The sequence below is a fragment of the Schistocerca nitens genome, chromosome 6, assembly GCF_023898315.1.
Source record: "Schistocerca nitens isolate TAMUIC-IGC-003100 chromosome 6, iqSchNite1.1, whole genome shotgun sequence".
Taxonomy (NCBI): domain Eukaryota; kingdom Metazoa; phylum Arthropoda; class Insecta; order Orthoptera; family Acrididae; genus Schistocerca; species Schistocerca nitens.
In genome coordinates this window covers 175,537,234-175,555,748 of record NC_064619.1, presented here as the reverse complement: position 1 = coordinate 175,555,748, position 18,515 = coordinate 175,537,234, and positions in this window count along the sequence as shown.

The following is an 18,515-nucleotide window of genomic DNA, read 5'->3' as shown; positions in this document are numbered from 1 at the left end:
ACAACAGCTCGAAGTCTGTTGGGCATTGAGCCCACAACTCGAGCCACATAACTAGGAGATTCAAGTAACTCATTCCAAGCGTCATGAATCACATCAGAAAGCTGTCGGCGAGTCGACGGTGACTGCCCTTTTCTCGTATTACTCCGACCATTTCTGCCCAGATATTCTCAATGGGATTCGTGTCAGCTCCTTTAGGTGGCCATTCCGTTACAGTAATATTACTATGGTCGTCAACCCGCCTCTTAACCACACGTGCTATATGAATAGACGAGCGATCTTGTTGGAACATGATCTGATCATCGCCAAATCTTGCTGCCACAGCAGGCAACATCACGTTCTCCAGAATTGATATGTAATTGCGCGCATCGAATCTTCCTTCCACTTCCCACAGGAGCCCACACCCTTCGGCCGATATCCACGCCCATACCGTTACCGACTACAAATGGCTCTGAGCACTGTGGGACTTAACATCTGTGGTCATCAGTCCCCTAGAACGTAGAACTACTTAAACCTAACTAACCTAAGGACATCACACACATCCATGCGCGAGGCAGGATTCGAACCTGCGACCGTAGCGGTCACGCGGTTCCAGACTGAAGCGCCTCGAACCGCACGGCCACACCGGCCGGCACCGACAACCTGCCACTCCTTCGGCAACTGTAAATATATTTTCGATTATACCTAGCACATTTAGGCCGGTAAACTAGTACTTTTCCGGATGATGCCGTAGAGAAAACTTTTTGGTGCGTGAAAATCACTCGCCTCCAAAACTGGAGAGGTTTGTCGCCATTTTCAGTAGCAAAAGCAAGGCAAGCTTCTCTTTGGGAAACAGTCAATGTCTCTTTCACAGCAGCGCTTCTTGCTCTCAGTCCACCTTCCCTTACACGAGGAGTGACGGTCTTACTGCTAACATTGAGACCCAAAGTTTGCTGAATTTGTCGTGCGTTGACAAATGGGTGGTTCTCACTGAAACGGCGTATCTGCTGATCCTGAGCTGCTGTTGTTTTGCGGCGACGGCCATGAGGCCTCCCATTCAAGTTACCACTCTCTTCCTTTCGTCTGATCCACCTGGCTACCGTCGACTTGTGAAGACCCATAGTTCTTGCTATGTCGGCATTTGAAGATCCCTCTGCATGGAGTTCTATTATAGCGCCCTTGTCTGCCTCAGCCAGATGGGCCATTTAGCGTTGACTGAATGATTCGTCGCGGTTAATATTGGCTGCGGAAACAGCGCTGGCAGGAAACAGACTGCCTCCTCCACGATGGCAGCCACAACGCAGTGGCCAAGTATGTGTAACACGGAAATCGATGGCATAAAACAGAGATCGCAAGCCCATACCCGTGTCATTACATAGTGGAGCAACTTAAAATCTCTAATTTTTCTCAGAAGGGACTGGTCCACTCTTGTCATGTCTTATCCTGATAAATATTACATGAAATGAAATGTTTACGTTTTGCATATGCGGCAGGCCTGACGCAAGAAACATTTCTGAAATATCTGAGGCAACCTGAAGAACACTTCATGAATTTTATCTGTAGAGGGTTGCCTTATAAGAAGGAAAACGTGTTTATCCCCGCTCGCCGTGTTTCCAGGTGGCGCAGTTTACTCGGAGGCATACATAATTCTCGCCGGGCGTAAGAAGCGACTCGACGAGCGAGGGGAACTCGCCAAGTGTCATAGGCTGATTGTCCCGAAACTTTGCTCACAAGGGGAGGCCGCCAAATGTGAAATTCAGATTCGATTCATACTGCGCATAATAAAAGCTCATGGCCAGAGGTGTAATGTGGCAAAGCACCAAGATGCACTTCTCAGCTGTTGTCGAGAAAATCGACAGTTAGAAGAAACCGTTGCGGTGAAATACTCTCCACGATTAATAATTTTCTACACCGTCGTGGCGCAGCGGTAAGCGCTCGAGTTCGTAATCCGAAGGTCGCCGGATCGAATCTCACGCCATGCAACATTTTTTTTATTATTATTATTTTTTTGTAATTCAAATATATATATATATATATATATATATATATATATATATATATATATATATATATATAAACTATTAATGAATTGCTTATGCATGTTGGTGAAGGCGGATCGCTCGCCAATTGTACCGCCTCCATTTTACCGTTTGTTTAACAGGGTGTACCAAAGCTCTCACGTCCGCACTGATTTTCGACGGTGTTATAAGTTGTGCTAGGGACCGCATCTACCTTCTTTCGAAGTTAGCAGGCAACTACGCTGTTATGCGGCGGCTCGTTTCGGCCCATTCAACATCTGTCCTTCAAGTGTAACGAGCGATTAACGGAGTTTATATTTCATACCTGCCACAGCAAATTTGTGTTCGTGGAGTTTCTATTCTAATTCGAACGTTTGACTTACGCTATACGTATTCGTTTCGGAATATCGTTTCTACGTCTTCCGCTAACTATACGTGGTTAACATTATGAAGACAATTAGTAACATTTGTGAAATACAAATTTGTTTGCGGAAAACATAATGATGTTCGAAGTCGCCAGTTTTTCCACGACAAACGACTTTCAACAACTTATTATATGCATAATTGTTGCAACCTGTTGCCGGGAATTATATATATATATATATATATATATATATATATATATATATATATATATATATATATGTATGTATGTATGTGTGTGTATGTGTGTGTGTGTGTGTGTGTGTGTGTTTATACACACATTTGAATTACAAAAAACAAATACTAAAAAAAAAAAGTTGCATGGAGCGAGATTCGATCCGCCGACCTTCGGATTACGAACTCGAGCGCTTACCGCTGCGCCACGACGCTGTAGAAAATTATGAATCGTAGAGAGTATTTCACCGCAGCGGTTTCTTCTAACTGTCGATTTTCTCGACAACGGCTGAGAAGTGCATCTTGGTGCTTTGCCACATTACACCTCTGGCCATGAGCTTTTATTATGCGCAGTATGAATGGAATCTGAATTTCACAATTGGCGGCCTCCCCTTGTCAGTGAAGGAGAGGACAAAATAAGCGAACTTGTGTTTCGGCTTATCTGCAGACACTCGACCGTTTCCGAGAAAACGACGGCCAAAGTTATCAACGCGCTGTTGCTCTAGTGTAGATACCTTCTGCAGCCGAGAACGCAATTGAAGCGGTGGCTCAGTGGCTACCGTCGTTCCTTCTTAGCATTGATTCCCGTGTTCGAGACCATATTGGGTTTTTTAATTATTTTATTTTCCTGCCTCTCTATCAGAATTATCTTCGAATGTTTTTTTTCTAATTTATGTTGAAATAATGTTGTCATTACTCGACAATTAACTTTATGTGTAATTAATGAATTAAAAAAATCATAAACGAATGAGACAAGCTGATATAAAATCATCTCGTCTGCCTCATGTATCGTTATATCCAAATGGTTTATCAATGTTAATCTACATTTAGATCCGATAATGGCACCTTTAGTGTGTTGAAACCGGTTATCCAGTAGACAGTATTTAAGCGATCTTGGCTTCTGAATTATTTCTACAACAGAGTGATCGCCCCACTACGCACTGTGTGTTCCCTTTTTAACTTATTTCTTTACACAGTAAATTAACTGACGAATAACGACAACAGTGTTTCATCATAAATTGGAATAAACATTCGTAGATAATTCAGAGAGTGAGGGGGGAAAAAAGGAAAAACCGGGTTTCGAACTCGCAGCGCAAAGTTCCGAAGTCGCTATGGTAGCCGCAGAGCCACCGCTTCAGTTGAATCCTTAACCGCTAAGCGGTATCTACACTATAGCAACAACGCATTGAACACTTTGACCGTCGTTTTCTCAGAAGCGGTAGAGTTTAAGCTTATTTTGTCCCCTCTTTCAATGAGCGTAGTTAAAAGCAAGATCGGGGTCTGACACTTGGCGTGCCCCCTCGTAAATTGCGTGCGTTGGGATTCAGTAGACAGAATGCGTCCACTTTCCTCGACTACTCATTGACATGTTTGGAAACTTTCTTTGTTGTAGTTGCACTTTGCATTATGAGGGCTGGTTTTCCTGATGAGGATCTACTTATGGACTTTGCTCCTAATTTACGTTACTGTGTAGTAGACCTACTGCAACTACTTAAACCGGAAACGTTTGTTTGTTTGGATACTCCGCTTCTTAGTTGCTACATTTCGCTAAAATATTTTCCTTTTTTTCAAAACGGCAAGTTAAGATGACCACTGCAACATGGTAAGATCAGTAACAATTTAATACTTTGAAACAGTTATGTGTGGTGTACGAGGAGTCTACTGTTGTTGACTGAGGAATACATTAAACACGAAAGCTGCGTCCAATAACAATAATTAACTTTCGGTTACATGACAAAACACAAGTCGAAGCACTGTCAGTTCATCTCAGTACCCAGTAAAACTTAAACTGGAAAGATCGAAAACATACTTTTGTGGGGAAGGCAAACGAATGACTGCGTTTTATTGGCCGCACACTAAGAATACGCAACAGGCCAACTGAAAACACTGCCTACACTACGTTTGTCCGTCCACTGCTATAATATCCTTGACAGACGTGATTGACTGTGCACGCAAAAACGTCCAAGGAACGGTAGCACGCTTTGTAATGTCACGAAATAGGGGAGAGAGGATCCCAGATTTGATAATCGAGTTGGGGTAACATTCATGAAAACATATGCGTTTTTCGTTGCCACGAGATCTTTTCACGAAATTTCAATCACCACCATATGTTCTGAATGCCAAAACATTATTTCCTAGGGTACTTACACAAGAAGAAACCATAGTAATAATGTAATTCAAGGCTCGCAAGAAAAGATTTAAGTAGTCCCTTTTCCCGCACACTGTTAATGAGTGGGACGGTAGAGAAATAATCCGAACCTTCTGCCAGGCACGTAAGTCCGGATTGCAAAGAAATCCTGTTGATGTAGTCATGTAGATGTAACAACGAAATTATGTTGTAATTACGACATGTGACTTTCACTTGATCTGAACATCGAAGTTGTTTACTGTTTATTTACTTTTTGTTCATTAATTTCAGCCATATACGAACACCTAGGCGCGTTAAAGTGATATTGAAATAAAGTGTCATGCATGGACCAATAACAATAAGTTCCCACCTACTTGTTATAGTACTGCATTATCTGCCAGCGTATTCAGAAGTGGATATCGCATACGAAGTTCCTAGGGTGTTTGTAATGGATATTGCAGACGACTTCGACAAAGTTTGAATGTAGCTTCGTAAAAGTTCCGTGATCAAACGATCTGAGTTGCTGGAGAATACAGTTTATCCTCACTAGACAGTATATATTATCATTATACATGAGGTGAGTAGGGTTTCGCCGCGTTGCGGTGGCCGAGCGGTTCCAGGCGCTTCAGTGACGAACCGCACGGCTGCTTCAGTCGCAGGTTGGAATTCTACCTCGGGCATAGATGTCTGTGATGCCCTTAGGCTAGCTAGGTTTAAGTAGTTCTAGGTCTAGGGGCTGATGACCTAAGCAGTTAGGTCGCATAGTTCTTGAAGCCATTTTTTGACCTTTCGCGTAAATTTTCTTTACATAAACCGTCGTATCTTTTGATTGCGTTGACATAGAAGCTCACTTTTTTACACCAGCATGGGACCGGTTACAGCAAGAAGTGCGATACATTTCCGCTTATTATGTCCACCCGTTCTGGAGGTAAACGGGTTTTAAGGGCTGGGTAGACCGATAGACGGTCAAGAAAGTGAGACTAGTAGGGTTCCGTTTTTACCGGTTTAGGTGACGAAATCCTAACAACGAAAACACTGAAGATGAGGGCCGCATAAATAACACCCGCTACTCTTTATTCGAAATGTTCTAGTTGCTGTCGATACATAAGCATATTAGTCGTAGCTACGTTTTCGATCCAAATCACGTTTACAGGAATGCAAATAGAATGTATTTGCCTATACACGTGTTAATTCACATCCCAGTATTAATGCCACCGCGTTTTAGAAGTACGAACATTCTCATTGCTAGCTAGCTTAAGAAACACTTCTGCTAATGAACGTTTTCTGGCTGTGGCGAGTCTAGTGGAGAATTCGAAACAATGCAGAATACGTTTGGCAGCTATGTAGCCGTTTATTTCCTGGGGTGGTGCAGAATTATCCTACAAAATTTACTCTCTAATAACAGTAATTTGTTATTTCGATAATCATCCCGAATGATTGTCGCATAAGTGGTGACATAAAGGAAGAAAATTCATGTTTTTGAGTCCAGAAAGCTCTATGCAACAGAAACTGCAGATTTTTATTGCGAAATTGCCGGCTTGTTCATGTCTGGGGTAATAATAGAGGGCTGTTTGCCTAGGTTGTCTGCTAGCATAGTGAAAGGAAGGTCTGGTTTGTTTTCGGTTCTAATCTCTATGGAGGCAGGTAGAATATCAGTAAAGCAATTTTAAGAAATTCTCGCGCACCCAATACGATTTATCGCTACCTTTATTCTGTACTGGCGCTCTGTGGATGTCAATATGACACTCTTGTAGAATTTCATACATGATACTGCCTCCTTTTTCCGCTTCTGTCAATAATGGAATTGACTTAAGTGTGGCACTGAATGATGTTTAAGTGAATTTCGTTATGAATCTTCACGCATTGCTAAATTTGCACACTTTCATGGTAGGTCAGCAATGGTAATCCAGTATGACTGGTCTGAACGTTGACACAGACCGTTTCGCGGGCGAATGCGGATAATATTTTGCTAATTCGTAACGGTCTGGGGTTCTTTGTCTGTTATCTGGATAAGCTGAAATTCATTTTTATTCGTCCGTTTCATACAAATTAGCGTTTCTTCTTTCAGTTCTGTCTTATGTTTACGTGTTGTATTTAACACACTAATCAGCATTAATATAGTCTTAGAAATTATGGAATACAGTCTAAAAAAGTTCAGATAGTTTGTCAATTTCACGCCTGCGCATAGTATGTTGGTAACACTTCGTCGCCTTGCCTGTTATGCTGTGTAGCAGACTTTAAAGCCGTGCAGATCAGCATAACGAAAAGGCGAGGGGTCTCGCTCGTTTTGTCCACGACTGTAGATTACAACCTGTTCAATACATTTATTTTCTTCTTCGACTGCATCGCCAGTCACCAGCAGCGTCAGTTACCCAACACGTACTTCTGACTTGATTTCGTTGCTGTGGTCTTCAGTCTGAATACTGGTTTGATGCAGCTCTCCATGTTGTCTACCCTGTGCGAGCCGCGTCATCTCGGTTCAAATGGCTCTATGCACTATGGGACTTAACGTCTGAGGTCATAAGTCCCCTGGAACTTAGAACTACTTAAACCTAACTAACCTAAGGACTCACACACATCCATGCCCGAGCCAGGATTCGAACCTGCGACCGTAGCGGTCGCGCGGTTCCAGACTAAAGCATCTAGAACCGCTCGGCCACTCCGGCCGGCCTCTTCATCTCGGAATAATCTACATCTTTCTGAATCTGCTTACTGTATTCATCTCTTGGTCTCCTCTATGATTTCACTGCTTTTCTTGCTATTCCCAGTCTACATTTTATATCCTTTATACCTTGACCATCATCATTTATTTTGGTGCACAAAATAACAAAATTCATCTACTACTCTGTGTCTCGGTTCCTAATCTGATTTCCTTAGTATCACCTGATTTAATTCAACTACTTTTCATTACCCTTGTTTTGATTTTGTAAGTGTTTATCTTATGTCCTTCTTTCAAGACACTGTCAATTCTGTTCAACTGCTCTTTCTAGCCTTTTGTTGTCTCTGATAGAATTACAATGTCATTGACAAACTTCAAAGTTTTTTATTTCTTCTCCCTGAATTTTAATTCCTATTCTAATTTTTTCTTTGGTTTCCTTTGCTGCTTGTTCAATGTAGACATTGAATAATATTCGGGTGACTTGATTTTATAATCACTAAAATAAAATCACTTAACGGCAATATGCACGAAATGACAACTACGTATGGTTGCGGAAATGTCTACAGGGATGTTGTGATGGGTCAAAAGGAAATAGGTATTTGAAGAGTCGTCACGGTAATCTCTTTCGTCGTAATATATTGTCGCAGTGGTCGGATTATAAATTAGATGTACTGAATGTGGATTTGGTGGTATTATAAAATGTTGATTATATGTGACGTTTCGAAAAAAAAAAATGTTGCAGTGTACGAATGTTGATGCATGACTGAGATTCAGAATTGAGCGGCAAAGAAACTATTTACTACGGGCAGACAACGTCATCGGTTCGAGTAGAAAAAACTATGTTGATAGGAGCTGGTCACGAGAAGAAGAATAGAAGGCTGTCTAAAAAGGAATTAAATGTTAAACGTCATCGCTCTATATTTGTTTAGTAAATGGTTCCTAAATGATTTCACATGGGATTGAGTCAGCAGTGGTTGAACAACGCTTGGGGAGAGTCAAAGTAGAAGAGTCTCTCAGTACATGTGACGTGTGAATAGCCATTGCTAACTATATTGGTGCTAACTGCAGGGGAATATTAGCACTTGCTGTGGGGAGTGAATTCTGTTTTCTTTGGTTGAGTACTGTTAGGCTAGATATGCTGCAAGTTACCGCCTGTGAATACTTAGTAAATGGTTACCGTGTGGTCAGTTAAGTAATGGGTGAGATCTACCTATTTGTCGTACGTCCGACCTTTGTGCTTGCATAGTGAGTGTACTAGTGTGTGAAAACGTACCTTACCACTTAGCGCACAAATGGACAAAACATCTGAACTGTCTGGGCAAGCCCAGGGTGTCAAACAGACATTCGAAATAAATATAACCCTGGCCCTGTAAGGCAGCTAATATCAGGTGCAGATCGTAACAAAAATCATTAGAAATGCTACTGTCACGTACCTAGAATGCATGAATTAATAAAAGTGAAAGGTCTATTCTAGACAGAAAACACAGCTATCCCCTTTTATATTCTACATATAATTTTTCAACTGTTGCTTTCTGGGGTGAAGTGATAAACAACAATCACATTCAATTACTTATGCAGTGGAAATACACTCCTGGAAATTGAAATAAGAACACCGTGAATTCATTGTCCCAGGAAGGGGAAACTTTATTGACACATTCCTGGGGTCAGATACATCACATGATCACACTGACAGAACCACAGGCACATAGACACAGGCAACAGAGCATGCACAATGTCGGCACTATTACAGTGTATATCCACCTTTCGCAGCAATGCAGGCTGCTATTCTCCCATGGAGACGATCGTAGAGATGCTGGATGTAGTCCTGTGGAACGGCTTGCCATGCCATTTCCACCTGGCGCCTCAGTTGGACCAGCGTTCGTGCTGGACGTGCAGACCGCGTGAGACGACGCTTCATCCAGTCCCAAACATGCTCAATGGGGGACAGATCCGGAGATCTTGCTGGCCAGGGTAGTTGACTTACACCTTCTAGAGCACGTTGGGTGGCACGGGATACATGTGGACGTGCATTGTCCTGTTGGAACAGCAAGTTCCCTTGCCGGTCTAGGAATGGTTGAACGATGGGTTCGATGACGGTTTGGATGTACCGTGCACTATTCAGTGTCCCCTCGACGATCACCAGTGGTGTACGGCTAGTGTAGGAGATCGCTCCCCACACCATGATGCCGGGTGTTGGCCCTGTGTGCCTCGGTCGTATGCAGTCCTGATTGTGGCGCTCACCTGCACGGCGCCAAACACGCATACGACCATCATTGGCATCAAGGCAGAAGCGACTCTCATCGCTGAAGACGACACGTCTCCATTCGTCCCTCCATTCACGCCTGTCGCGACACCACTGGAGGCGGGCTGCACGATGTTGGGGCGTGAGCGGAAGACGGCCTAACGGTGTGCGGGACCGTAGCCCAGCTTCATGGAGACGGTTGCGAATGGGCCTCGCCGGTACCCCAGGAGCAACAGTGTCCCTAATTTGCTGGGAAGTGGCGGTGCGGTCCCCTACGGCACTGCGTAGGATCCTACGGTCTTGGCGTGCATCCGTGCGTCGCTGCGGTCCGGTCCCAGGTCTACGGGCACGTGCACCTTCCGCCGACCACTGGCGACAACATCGATGTACTGTGGAGACCTCACGCCCCACGTGTTGAGCAATTCGGCGGTACGTCCACCCGGCCTCCCGCATGCCCACTATACGCCCTCGCTCAAAGTCCGTCAACTGCACATACGGTTCACGTCCACGCTGTCGCGGCATGCTACCACTGTTAAAGACTGCGATGGAGCTCCGTATGCCACGGCAAACTGGCTGACACTGACGGCGGCGGTGCACAAATGCTGCGCAGCTAGCGCCGTTCGACGGCCAACACCGCGGTTCCTGGTGTGTCCGCTGTGCCGTGCGTGTGATCATTGCTTGTACAGCCCTCTCGCAGTGTCCGGAGCAAGTATGGTGGGTCTGACACACCGGTGTCAATGTGTTCTTTTTTTCCATTTCCAGGAGTGTATATATCAGAGTGCCACAGTTGAAAGTAGCCCGCCTCAACTTTAAATGCGAATGCAATTTTTCGACTTCTGAAGTAAAATAAACAGCTACAACAATGGACATTTTTAGGCAATAATCCATTTTAGAATTCTTCTATCAGCATTTTAGTTTTTTCATCAGTAAAGTTAGACGTTCCATTTGCACTCTGCAAAATAACTTTCTAAATAACAGAAAAAATTGAAATTGTGGAAGCATATGTGAAAACAGATTCGATTAAGGAAACTCAAATTTTCGGGGTCAAATATCCGGATAGAAGACTACCAGCAAAGAGAGAAATACAGAGTCTGTGTTAAAACTGGCGCACCATGGATCAGTGCAAAATTTGAAGCGACAAAGAATTTCTTCACTTCGCACACCAGAAGCTATTGCAGACCTTCGCCGAAGAACTATTGAGAGGAGAATATAGTCTACACGTAAATTGGCCCAACAGGCGCGTAGAAGTAGGAGGACTTACCAGTGGACGTTGTCTTAATCTGGCACCATACAGAGAGACGGTTGTACAGCAGTTACGGGAGGATGACAAATGACGGTCAGAAACAATAGTTTGTTAGACCCTTCCGATTAAATCATGAGTGATGAAGTATGGTTTCATCTTCCCGGTCACGTGAATTCACAGAATACGAAGTACTGGCCAACAGAGAATCCCAACATTGTGTATCAGCAACCACTCCATGATGAAAAAAATCGGCGTTTGTTGCGGTGTAACAGAAACGGGCATCATTGAAACGATGTCTTTTGACAGTACTGCCATCACTGTTGCATTTATGGAAATTTTTTATAGATTTTGTGCTCAACTCACTTGAATATGAAAGACATACTGCTTTTTCTATCAAGATGAGGCAACATGTCTAAGGTATACCCGGAAAGAATCCATGATGTCTCCACTGAGGAATGAATTATCAGCAAACATTTATGGCCACCACGTTCCTTCCTTAAGGAACACTTGATGAGCAAGGTCTGTGAAACAAATCGACCAAAATTCTGGTCAAATGGCTCTGAGCACAATGGGACTTAACTTCTGAGGTCATCAGTCCCCCAAAATTCTGGAACTGAAAGACAACATCAATCGTGAAGTTACCGCTATCGATATCCGTGTGCCAATTAGCATCGATCAATCGATCGCTAGATCGCAGTAGCAGGGCACGATCTTTGAAGGTTCTCCGCACCAGGTGCTATGACCGACACGATAGTGACAGTTGGAATTTGCAGACCTAAGTGGAAGGAGCATTCGCGGGGTGCGAGGTCGGTTAACTTCCGCTGTCTGGGGCGATAGTAAACGGGTTTTGTGGGCACTGACCTCATCCTGCGAAGACGGTGTTTTGGTTTGCCTGTGGTGGCGATGAGACACTGCAGGTTTTCTTGTGCTGAGCGTGTGGATACTCCATGTGCCACTTTGCTACCGATTCATCAGATATTTTTGATGAGACTCTTTCTGTGACTTCTGCGCCTTGTTTTGTTAAAGTCGTAGCTCTGTGACTAGTTTCTCCTTCCTGGAATGTCTGCTGTGGTTGCTGTTTATGAGGGTTCGCTCCGGAAGAACTGAAGTTTACCTTAACGGAAGCAACTCTGCTTCATTACAGACGTAGTTGTAGCTGTTTGTGAAATGTGTGAAAGTTGCGTATGTGTGTTACAGAGCTCTTGGAGTTACGTTAATCAGAACTGCCTGTTTAAATTGGTCTTATTTACAGTGGCTTACCGTGGATCATTTTGAGGGTTGAACTGTGTGTTGTTCTTCCTTTTAAATACACTGAAGTCTAAATTAATCAGAGTGCCTTTTCATTGCAATCATCTTAGTTAAGCCAGTCTGGAACCGCGTGACCGCTACGGTTGCAGGTTCGAATCCTGCCTTGGGCATGGATGTGTGTGATGTCCTTAGGTTAGTTAGGTTTAAGTAGTTCTAAGCTCTAGGGGACTGATGACCACAGATGTTAAGTCCCATAGTGCTCAGAGCCATTTTGACCATCTTAGTTAAGCATTTGTAAAACATTTTAGTGGAGTGATTCTAATTTAATCAGAGTGTCTTTTCACTCTAAGTATTTTAGATTTGTATTTGTAAAACATTTCGCTGGGGTCCGCGTTTTGCTTGGGCTGTAAGCAGACCTGGCCTGAGAATTTTTATGGTAAACTGTGCTAAAATAAGAATGTATTTTTCCACTGTAGCTGTTACTAGCAGCCTGGTAAACAAAGTTTGACATCTGAGATTCGGTTGCTTAGCTATTTGAAATAGTTAGGTTTATGTTCGTAAGAGCTTGTAAGGTTGCCGGGATTTCGTTTTGTTTTTGCTTATTCTAGAATGGAGAACATTGTGCCAGGTGAAATGACAAGTTTAACGTCGTAATATTTCTCACCTCATTACAGCTATTCACACGAGTTTTCAACTCAAAAATGGTTCAAATGGCTCTGAGCACTATGGGACTCAACTGCTGTGGTTATCAGTCCCCTAGAACTTAGAACTACTTAAACCTAACTAACCTAAGGACATCACACACATCCATGCCCGAGGCAGGATTCGAACCTGCGACCGTAGCAGTCCCACGGAGTTTTCAACTCGCCAACATAAAAACAGCGCAATGGATAACGCATCTTGCCAACATCAAATAGTGAAATAAGTTTATACACAACAATGTTAAATATTAACTCTCTGAAAGAACATTAATCTTACGCACAATAGTATGAAAGTTTAATTGGAAGTTTCTTTACATAATTGCTCCTACACATACGTTATGACGTTGGTCAGTACTACGAAAATCGTCCGATTCCGGTTCAAAGTTCAGTACTATTTAGGATGACAATCAAGTCTACGGTGGATGGTTAGTCAAGTGACAAATTTGAGCGCAAGATTACCTAAGGCCGCTCGAGTTTACAGTGGACGCAAGCTGGTGAACCAACAAAGTTTACGCCTCTGTACGCGGTATTTTCCTTAAGCTGCAACGTGCTGTTGTCTGCAAGGCCACTCTCTCCCACTGAAATTCCTACAAAACTAATCTGGCCTTTGCTGAACTTTCCAGCAGAAACTTTCCCTATGTTTCTCATTATGCGAGAAAACATGTACTCAGCCATAATCTTATTATGTGGCGATATACACCCGCGTGGATGGTGCAGTGTGCATATTATAGTGCCCTCTCAGTTCTCGCAAAAACAATTAACTAATTTGGCGGGTCCGTTTCTCCACAGTTGGAGCTAAACGTTGCTGCAGCTAATTTTAGCTGGGGTGCAGCCGCTGTGAACGCAGTGTCCACACCAATTTCTTCTCTGCATTGTACGGAGCGTTAAGCGCTCCGTTCTGCACTTGACTCCAGTTCAGAGAAGAGACGCACTACAAAATTTCTCTCTTGTCCACTCATGGCAGAACTGCCCCCCTCCACTTGGGTTTCTTTTTCACGTCACGGATTTTTTCGATCAATAGGAGCGTTCCTCTCATTTTGTAGAAACACCCTCTACCAATCACAACGTCCCTTCTATCAAACTGCATCGAAACTTCAGTAGTTTTCTCCTTCCTAGTGCGTTTTCTCCAATCGGACGTTTTGTGCCCATTCTAGATGCCTAAAGTACATTGACCTTTCCATGTGTTGCGCTGGGTGGACGAAAATGCGTCAGTTGCTTTTCTTCGTATTCCATTGGAATTTCGAAACGCAATTTTCTAAAGCTTCTGCTCTGCCCTAGTACCGATGCTCTCGCTACAGGCGACCCTCCAGCTTGAATCACCTGGCCTGGGGTCGCTGTCCACTTTCCTGCCACCCCTTTAAGTGGTCGCCGGCGTAACTCCTGCAGCGCGGTTTCGCTATACTCTTGTGGATCTGGCTTTTCAAAACTGAAAGCGACTCGACTCGCGTTCCCTGTTATACCTTCCGCTCAACGACATCCATTGTATAGGAATGGTGTGTTAATTACTGTCAAATGACTGCCATCCCTTTTTGCATTACATATTGATAGGAAAATGTTCTCATGACACTCGATTTCCGTTAGGTGTCATCTTCACCTTCTCATTGCGATCTGTAAAGGTCTCATGTAAGGTGCGAATCTGACCATTCATTCTGCCACCTTACAAGCTGCTCGATTCATAGCTTATGGCTAGTGTCATACTGCAAAACGTATTAGAAGTCAGCGAGTTTGAATTTCATTCCATTTCAAAATAGTGTTTAATGGCTGTTCTTCCTGCATAATTAGTACAAGTGTGCTAATAAATTTTGGGGGCACATAAGCCTTATTGGTTTCGTCATTCTTGTAATCAGAGTGCTACCGAGTTGCTAAGTACTTTCTTGCTCATCACCATACTCGCAGATTCGGCAGATTTTTTTTTTTTATTTATGTTTGCTTCTTCAATGTTTGGCAGTGCACTGTTACTAGTTTTCTATGGTTGGTTCTTAGTTCGTTGTCGTTCACGCTGAACGCGATCTGCCCCATCCGCTAGCACACCCGTGGCTGGTGGGTCACGCCGCCCACCCTGACCATCGGATTATCCCTCCTGTAGCGGGGCTGAACTGTATCGATATAAAACTTCGTGGCAGATTAAAACTGTGTGCCGGACCGAGACTCGAACTCGGGACCTTTGCAGAACTAAAGCTGTGAGGAAAGGCCATGAGTCGTGCTTGGGTAGGTCAGTTGGTAGAGCACTTGCCCGTGAAAGGCAAAAGTCCCGAGTTCGAACCTCGATCCGGCACACAGTTTTAATCTGCCAGGAAGTTTCATATCAGCGCACACCCCGCTGCAGAGTGAAAATCTCATTCTGTATCGATGTAACCTCGACCAATTCTGAATTTACGTCACCAAAGGATGGTGACGGTACTATTAATTGTCACCAAATCTGCTGTAGTCATTTAAGATATTATATTTGAAATCCAATTGAAAAATTTTACAAATTTTGGCGTTTTTGATTATTAACATGCAGCTTGACTGACTGCTTCATTTCTTACTTATTTAAAAAATTTTATTCAGACAATTACTAATCTCATACCCTCGTTAATATTCGAAATGTTGTTTAATTTCTTACTTGTTTTTAAAAGCTATTTTACTGGCGACATATTGGTTGTTGGCTCTTATTTAAATTAAATATTAAGCATGTTTTCAACAGTGAACGATACTCTCTTGTCTTAATGCCCAGCCCTAAAGCTCAACAGTGTATTAAGATGATTTAGGGTAATTACAAGCAGTTCATTATGTATATCGGAACGGTCGACAAGAGTTTTGAGTTTGCAGTAGCTCGTTCACTATCATCGACTGCTTCTCTGTATGAATGCTAAAATAAACGATCGGTGCGTTAAGCTGAAATAAAGCTCCGACTCGTGTTTTATCCTTAAACAAGAAAGAAAAGTAAAAGATATTATTAATAGAATTATCTGAACGAAAAAAATATAAAACTGAGTTAAAGGAATCATAACTGAATTGTCAATTACAGAAGTACTTTCATGCTAACCTTTATCTGAGGAAGTCATAAAAAGCCAAAGAAGTGTTGTTTAACAGCAGCCTGAAATATTATTGTAAAAAAGTTTTCCTCTTGAAAAATACGAAATATTCAAATCAGTTTTCCTAACTTAAGGGTAGGAGGTAACGATTGTAGTACAGAGCGGTTATTTGAAAGAGAAACACATAGACATAGAGTAGAAATATCTCCAGAGTGAGCAGTGCGTTATACGCATGTTGTCAACATAAAACTGGAATTGCCACGTGACCTCAGGACGCCGCTGTTTGTTTAACGTCACGTCAAAACATTCCACAATGCATTTCATATGGCAACATTCATTCTTAGAAGACGTCAAAGTACCGTCTCTTCACGTTACGTCACGATATGTCAAGGTTCCTCGGGAAGAGAGTTATAACGTTATCGTCATCTGCGTATATCTTACGTGAACGTATTTTCTCCGCGCTCACTCGTGTTATAGTAGTGGATATCATACTTTTCTTTCTTCGTAATTTTTATTTTGTTATTATGCTTTGTTTTGTGGCAAACTGCAAATTCTTGATGACGATTTGGCTACTTTTTCCAAAGAGCGTCCTTCCGCCGGCGAGTTGAGATGTTGGAAAATGAAAAATTGTTTGAATCTTACAATAACAGTACAGAATTGACGTCCACAATGTGTACAAGTAAGGACATAAGTTGACGAAACAATTTCCATTAAATAACGTTTTAAACAAAAAGGTCAGATTTAATGAAGGAGAAAAATACAATTATTTATGACGTTATTAGTTACGGATGGGAAGGACACACCCATGGTCCAGGTGTAGCGTCTTTGGTTACCAATAAAAACGTCCTCGTTGCGATCATCCAGCGCTTAAATTCTGAATAATAATCAGCACTTACGACAGAACAAGTCACCGTCATTCTGCTAACGGAGGAGCGGGCACAGGCTGAGCACGCGCTCTTGCCCTTGGCGTGGGAAATGCCCCTTCAGGCGGAAGAGTCAGCAATGATCAACGGCAGGACAGTGCAGAAGGCAATGGAAACCACTGCATTGAAGACACACAATGTGTATCCACAGGAAATGTGTTCTGTAATTGAAGAAGTGTCATGATATGTATTTGTTTGTTCTGCAGTGTGTCTTGGATTGAGAGTAGCCCATAGTTGTTAGTACGTCTTCTTTGATGCCTCGTGATTGTGTTGCTTGGTAATCCACTAGTGTGCACTCGCTTTGGATGCGATGTTATGAATTGAAGTGGTAAAGCCAGTGAGTGGCACTGTACCCGGTGGCAATGTCATGGTACTGTATCGGGTACTGGGTACAAATTTCAAATCTAATTGTGATTTTGTGAAGTGTATTTATTCTAACCTACGTTGATGTGTTTTAGTCATAATTGAATTACGTAAGGCTAAAACTGAGTGAAATTTTCTGCTTTGTTTAAGCTCACGTTAACTAGTGTTCCTTAAGGCGTTTTAGCAATACTCCTTCATGCCTAAGGGGGTTTAACTGGAACTGCTCTGTTTGTACCTGCACCTTGTCAGTGACATGTACTCGCTTATCATGTTACCGAGACAGAGGCGTATGAATTTCTTGTGTACGACAAAATCCATTCTAATTATCTCTGCCAATCTTAGCGAGTTTCTCCTGATCTGATTAAAAGCCTTGTTAAGGCGTATATATATGTGGTTTATTTATTGAAGTTTGGCCTTAACTATTTGTTTTATCTAAGGTTACGTGTTGCATTTATCTTGCTGAAGCGAGTCTCATCATTTGTTAGTGTTTGAGGGTACTCCCTCGCGTGTGATTTACACTCCTGGAAATTGAAATAAGAACACCGTGAATTCATTGTCCCAGGAAGGGGAAACTTTATTGACACATTCCTGGGGTCAGATACATCACATGATCACACTGACAGAACCACAGGCACATAGACACAGGCAACAGAGCATGCACAATGTCGGCACTAGTACAGTGTATATCCACCTTTCGCAGCAATGCAGGCTGCTATTCTCCCATGGAGACGATCGTAGAGATGCTGGATGTAGTCCTGTGGAACGGCTTGCCATGCCATTTCCACCTGGCGCCTCAGTTGGACCAGCGTTCGTGCTGGACGTGCAGACCGCGTGAGACGACGCTTCATCCAGTCCCAAACATGCTCAATGGGGGACAGATCCGGAGATCTTGCTGGCCAGGGTAGTTGACTTACACCTTCTAGAGCACGTTGGGTGGCACGGGATACATGTGGACGTGCATTGTCCTGTTGGAACAGCAAGTTCCCTTGCCGGTCTAGGAATGGTAGAACGATGGGTTCGATGACGGTTTAGATGTACCGTGCACTATTCAGTGTCCCCTCGACGATCACCAGTGGTGTACGGCCAGTGTAAGAGATCGCTCCCTACACCATGATGCCGGGTGTTGGCCTTGTGTGCCTCGGTCGTATGCAGTCCTGATTGTGGCGCTCACCTGCACGGCGCCAAACACGCATACGACCATCATTGGCACCAAGGCAGAAGCGACTCTCATCGCTGAAGACGACACGTCTCCATTCGTCCCTCCATTCACGCCTGTCGCGACACCACTGGAGGCGGGCTGCACGATGTTGGGGCGTGAGCGGAAGACGGCCTAACGGTGTGCGGGACCGTAGCCCAGCTTCATGGAGACGGTTGCGAATGGTCCTCGCCGATACCCCAGG